The sequence below is a fragment of the Uranotaenia lowii genome, chromosome 3 (genome assembly GCF_029784155.1).
Source record: "Uranotaenia lowii strain MFRU-FL chromosome 3, ASM2978415v1, whole genome shotgun sequence".
NCBI lineage: Eukaryota > Metazoa > Arthropoda > Insecta > Diptera > Culicidae > Uranotaenia > Uranotaenia lowii.
Window position 1 is genome coordinate 218,507,386 of NC_073693.1, and position 6,718 is coordinate 218,514,103.

The following is a 6,718-nucleotide window of genomic DNA, read 5'->3' on the forward strand; positions in this document are numbered from 1 at the left end:
ATAAAATTTTCTTCTGACCTGAGAACCTGTGAAAATTTAAAAACACAAAATCAACTCAGTCTAATATGGCATATTTTGAAGGAAATTGGAACCTTCCGAAAAATATAAAAAATCAAATTTCATGAAGCAATAATAAAGCAGTTTGAATTTGAGTATATTTCTAAAAATTAACATAGAAAAAAAAAAATATTTATTTAAGCTTTCGCAAAGACAAAACAATTCTGAAATATAAGAATGCAGACCTATATTTAAACGCTCTATGATGGTTGTGCCAATAGCTAAAAATACTAATCACTAAAGTGGAACTGAGAATTCCAAAAAAACTAATGACTTCTTGAAAAAATACCTATATAAAAAATTACTATTGAAATCCAAGAAATCTAAAAAGTGTTTGTATTTTTTATCATTTTTATAGGGATTATCGATTGCCCTAGAAAAATGGGATGTACATATAAGTGTATCGAATTCCACATTTTAATGTTATATGTTTGTATAACTTCGTTTAAAATTCGAAAAAAGGTTTCCTCTTTGAACATAAAGGTATTAATAAAGCTAAATTTTGCTTTAAGATAAATTTAAAAAATAAAATAATTGAAGCCTTATTGAGGCTTATTAAGTATAAGACGAATTTTGAACATTGATAAAAACACGTCTTTTATGCATGGATGATTGAGTTTTAAAAATTAGTATGATCGAATCACGGATAATCGAATCAACGGATAATTGAGTGACCTAACGAGGAAATTCAAAAAATTGAAAAAAAAAGTTTTCAAAGGCAAAATGTAGTCAATTGAAAAAAAAACTTATCAAAATAGTGACATTAGTGACCAAATTTAAAAAAAAGAAACTGGTGAGAGACCGGCTTAAAAAAAGTAACAAAAAATACTAAAAAGTTATCAACTTCTATCCCTGGACTGAAGCTACCTACACACAAAATTTCTGAGGCCGAAAATTAGCAAAATTTTGCTCAAATTTGACCAGCTAAAAACTTAGCAATCAATTTAGCAAATTTTTTTTACTAAACTTTTAGCAAAATAGCAAAATTTGTCCTGACTGAATGTTTACTAATTTTGAAGCAAACAAAACCCTTTGTTTGCTTAAATTTTAGCAAAATTTATTTTTCTCACGTTTGCTAGAATTTGAGTAAAATTAAATATTCATTATATTAAATTTATGGGTTTTCTATTTCTAATGAAAAAAAAATGAGGATTGGTTCTTATCAATTTCCTGTTTTATTTTGGATATCAGTCGCGAATAAAATCTTTTTTCTTTGGAAGTTTTATTGCCGCCCATCATCTTGTAAGAGTGTTATAAGAATTGTCAAGCTAGCCGGTTGATGACAGATGAATTCCTGGAAAAAAAATAAAATGAAGTTCAATCAGATTATAAAACATAATCATGTGTTGAAATAGTTAATTACCATTAAGTCCAACTTTGCAAGTTGTTCAACTTCCTCCAACATCGCGCTTCCAAGCCTTTCAGTATCATTTTGATCATCACTATATGATCTTGGAAATATCAGCATCGCCAAAACCTGAAAAAACAAAATAATCAAGTTCCTTTCAAATTTTATATACACATGTAATTAATATTATACGGACTTATTTTTCTAAAAGTATATGAAAAAAATAAGAAATTTGTGAAAAAACCATACCTTTCAGTTTTCACTTCATAACTAGGAAGCTTAACCAAAATCCTCAATAAATGCACATATTTTGGCCCCCCACGGGTGAGACAATGTTCCAACAGTTAGTTTGCCAGGTCAAGCAGCTCATCATCGTGCAATTTGAAAAAAAATCTACTGTCATTGAACTTCATTTGGCAAGGTTCAACCAAGGGGCTAAAATGTTAAATCCGGATCCCTGCTGCCGATCTGGATAAGGATGACATTGACTGATATGAATAAAGCTCTAGTAATTGCTTTTTCTATTTTCGAGCAGTTTTATGAGTCAAATACTTCGAACGGCATGCATATTTTTAATCTGGATCTGGTTGAAAGTAAATGTTCTACTCTGCTTTATCATATCTAGTTGAGCAAGTGCTTTCAAATTTTGCCATTCTAAAGTTCGAGCTAAGTAAAAGCTATCGAAGCAATTGCTTTTTTCTTATTCATACCACCTATTGAGCCAACTTACAAGGGTAACAGCTATCAAGCCTGGAAGTTTGAAATATTTTTTTTTATTTATTTCAATATTTCAAAATTCGTTTGAAAGACAAATATAAACATGTCTAATTTTCAGACATTTTTCAGAACTTTTACTTTACATTCTTTCAACTAGAATACACTTACCGAGAAAATCCTTCCTCATTCGGGCAGCTCTGTGTTTTACGCCTGCAAGAACCCCACTCGATGACATTTGCGCAGGAGGGATACTGGATGCCACTTCCATTCCATTATAATATTCCCTGGTGCAGTTCCTTTTGCTGATACTTTTCTAAAGAAAAACAAACAGTTAATAGTAAAATTTTCATCTTCTACTAATGCACTAAAAACTTACATGAAAACTCTCTAGGGCTTTTCCTAAAACTTTTCTGAAGCGGAACACCGCTTCCGGAAGTCTGGCGAAATAGCACATCCGGCACTGCTGGTTAACCACAGGAAGTTGAGCCACTCGAGGAATCCTGGTGGCTACACCTATCAAACTTTTAAAAGTCGCCAGAACCGTTGGGAGTCGCAACTTATCGGACCCGGACACAATTTGAACCTTCAAAAAACACGAATAACTATATTTTCCGCTCCAAAATCGCGACCGGCAAAATGAAATGCATTGGAGTCAAGAAAAAAAAAAACAAAACAAAAACGACCGTGGTTCGAGCTCAGACTAAAAACACCTGATAGTTTGAGTCCATGCTACTGTAAATACTGAATTCAGTAGCAATGGGTTTTTTTTACTCAAATTGAGCAAAATTCATGACAATTTGGGAAAGTGCTAACTCGAGAGTAAAAAAAAAATTTTGCTAACGGAAAGTAACAGCTAATTTTTGCTAAGTGGAGCCTCGAAAGTTTTGTGTGTAGTAAACACAGAGAAAAGACGTCAACAAAATTTTCAAAACAAAACTGGAAAAAAATTACATAGTTTTTGTCAGTTTTGAAAAGGTCGTATGAGCTAATTGGCGTTCCGAATAAATCTCTAAAGATGTTTCGAAACATATTCGTCATGTTGCTAAGTGAAAAAATATATTAAAACTGATTCGCTTTTTTCCTCAAACTTGACAGAAGTGCTTAATTTTGACCAATGGAATGCAAAAGTGATTCGTTAATTAACCCTCTAAGTAGCACAGATTAAGCCAATTTGTTTTTTTAGTTTTATTATTGTTTTATGAAGACTTTTCCATGGCTTCCAATTTTTAAAACTGTTTTATTGCAACATAGGAAATGCTTCATTTATTGTGTGTTTTTGCTAAAACTTGAATGAAACACTTTCTTAAGAGTGTTGTAAAAAAGTTGCAATAGGACACAGGAATATTTTTTTGCTGGAAACCAGCTAAATTTTGCTGGTTTTTGTCCCGCTGACTTTCCAGCAAAATTTCCAGCAATTGAAATTGCTGGAAAGAACAGCAAACGTTAATGCTGGTTTCCAGCAATTCAAATTACTGGAAAATCAGCAATCCAGATTGCTGGAAACCAGCTATTTCTTCCAACACAATCGTCCGTATTAAGTACCAAATTGATATTTTAGAGAATATTGGCTGTGCAGTGTGCATAAAACAAAATATAAAAAAAAAACAATTATTTTCTCCCATTTTTCAATCAGGGATTTGTTTATTTCGAGAAACACCATTTTTTAAATTTCCTTCATTGGCTCTGGGGTGGCAGCTTTGTGCCAAAGTGTTGATCATCCGCCACCTGTAAAAAAAGTTTTGATTAGTATCTTTTATGGAATATCTACCTGTCCAATGAAAACTCACCCTTGACTTGATGCCTGGTTGCTAGAATATAGAGGAAAATAAAAATAATTATATTAATCCGACCAAAATTCGTAAAATAGAGTCTCACCTTGCTTCAGCGTAAGAAAACAAACAGACTCCAATTTGACAACTCGATTGCTGATTTTCCAGCAAACTAGATCAATTGCTGGAAAGTCCAGCAATTTGAAAACCGATAGCTGATTTTTCAGCAAAAATGACAAGACTACAACCGAATGCTGAAAAATCCAGCAATTGGAAAACTGATTGCTGGTTTTCAGCAAAATTTCGGATTGCTGAACGTTTCCAGCAATTTTTTTTGCTGGAAATCGAGGCAAAAATTTACTGTGTTTTGCTAAAGCTTCAATAAAATACATACTTTCCTGTTTTTATTAGGGCTTTGGTACCTGGTTTAATAAAGCTCTCAATACGCTTCTAAAACGAGCGTTCAAGCCAAGTTGAAAAACTGTTTTATTGGAACCGTGGATGTAGGCATTATAAAACTAAAAGACAAATGATTTGACAATCGAGAAGAACGCATACACGCTTAAACTTTTTTACTTCTTTTTGAGATAGCATAACCTGTTTGGAAAGGATTTTGATTTGCTTCGAGAAAAATTGACACAGCTAAATTCATCTGAAGTATAAAAAAAAAATTGTTTCAACCGCATTAAAATTTCAAAAGAACCGCAAATCAGTCCACATCATTATGCGCTCAATTCGTAAGGCTCGAATAAAACAACACTGTGAATAACCGTTTTTTGTGATTCGATAAGAATAAAATTATTAGACAATTAATTTGTTCTGCATTGAATAATATTTAAAAGTTTTTTCAGGCTTCATCAAATCGTCGTTTAAAGATTTAAGAAATCGTTTAGGTATAATCCTCATTTATGCGGGTTATTATTTAGCTTTGAGGCCAGGCTTTTGATGACAGAAAATCTTCTATTCGAAAATAGTCTGAGGTTTTTTGATAATAATACCTACTTGTTATTTAAAAATCAATGACCATCCTCATAGTCGAAAGGAAACCAAACAAATAGTTGCATTAATGCCTTTTGCAAAGCAACAAACCGTAATGTTCTCATTTATTGCGACAAACTTCTCTTACTCAAAAATGGATAAATTCATTAAGAGCGTGTATTTCATTTTGGAGAACGTCAAACGAAGCTGTGATTCAAGGTCTCTTCAAACTTTTTTAAAGCTGTTTATTGAAATTGTTCATTACAACATTTTTCTAACTGACATAAAACAATTTTAAAACTGTTTTAAAAGTGCTTTAAAATTTTCAATATTAATATCAATATTGATTGTGAATTTTAATCGAAATTACTGAAACCATCTTGCTGGAAATTATATTATAATACCAAAAACAATATTTGTTGAATAGATAATGAATTTCAATGCAAAACAAGAATTGCATAATTTGAGCAAATTAATTATTTTATTTTATTTACATAGTATTCCGTCTCACGACATAACTTGACGAACATAATTCCTAAAATTCACTCGGTTCATAGCAACCGTTCTTCAATTTCTCGGGCACCCCACGTTCGCCAGATCACGCTCCACTTGGTCTAACCACCTCGCTCGTTGCGCCCCCGCTCGTCGTGTTCCTACCGGATTCGTAGCGAACACCTGTTTTGCAGGACAGTCGTCCGGCATTCTCGCAACATGTCCCGCCCAGCGTATCCGGCCAGCTTTCACCACCTTCTGGATACTGGGTTCGCCGTAGAGTCGCGCGAGCTCGTGGTTCATCCTTCGCCTCCACACTCCGTTCTCCTGTACGCCGCCAAAGATGGTTCTTAACACTCGTCGCTCGAATACTCCGAGTGTACGCAGGTCCTCCTCGAGCAATATCCATGTCTCGTGCCCGTAGAGAACAACAGGTCTAATAAGCGTCATATACAGGTTACACTTCGTGCGAGGGCTAAGTATTCTCGACCGCAGTTGCTTGTGGAGTCCATAGTAGGCACGACTTCCGCTGATAATTCGCCTCCGGATCTCACGGCTGGTGTCATTGTCTGCGGTCACCAGTGAGCCGAGATAGACAAAGTCTTCGACTATCTCCAGCTCGTCGCCGTCGATCGTGACCTTGTTATTACTGGACAAGCGGGTTCGGTCGGTCTCGGATCCGCAGGCCAGCATGTACTTCGTCTTGGACGTATTAATCATCAACCCAATCCTTCCTGCTTCGCGTTTCAGTTTGCGGTAGATCTCCTCCACCGCCGCAGATGATCTGCCGACTATATCAATGTCATCGGCAAAGCAGATAAGTTGACTGGATCTGTTGAAAATCGTGCCCCGCATTTCGCCCACCGCTCCCCAGCAAACATTTTTGTAGGTATATTTCTCAACAACATTGTTATACGTGTCATATACAGTATAGAATGATCGTATGAAACACGAAAAAACAGCATTTACCTACCTAAGTGGAGGCAATATACATACAAATTTTCAACTTTTATTCTAAAGCGATAAGAGTATACGATTTCGACATCATATTCATACATACTGAAAGAATCCAAGAGAGCACAAGTTTTTTTCTCTCAACGCATGCGAACTGTTGCCAGCGACAATATTTGCTGCCTCTGTCATTGGGCAATTCTTGCAAATACACCATCTGATTTTTAGCAATCTAGTTGCACTGCTGGTCGCAAAGAGAACAACAAAGCTGTTCTCTCTTTTGACTCACGCGGGAGAAAAAAAAAGGAACGAAATCGTCTTCAAAATCTGCCAACATGGTGGACTTTTTATCATATCCGACTTAAACCATTTAATACGACTTCGAGTAACGATTTTTACGACATTT

At 34.9% G+C, this 6,718-nt stretch overlaps 1 long non-coding RNA gene across 2 annotated transcripts; it reads right to left on the reverse strand.

The window, feature by feature from the left end:
• Positions 1-1,052: 1,052 nt before the first annotated feature.
• LOC129757518 (uncharacterized) lies at positions 1,053-2,959 on the reverse strand. Of its 2 annotated transcripts, XR_008739725.1 has the most exons (4): positions 2,499-2,959; positions 2,291-2,435; positions 1,421-1,534; positions 1,053-1,351 (listed from the first exon to the last, which is right to left on the reverse strand). It is a non-coding gene; the product is annotated as an uncharacterized LOC129757518 (long non-coding RNA). The 2 variants fall into 2 exon arrangements; XR_008739726.1 differs by having other exon boundaries at positions 1,053-1,534.
• Positions 2,960-6,718: the final 3,759 nt, after the last annotated feature.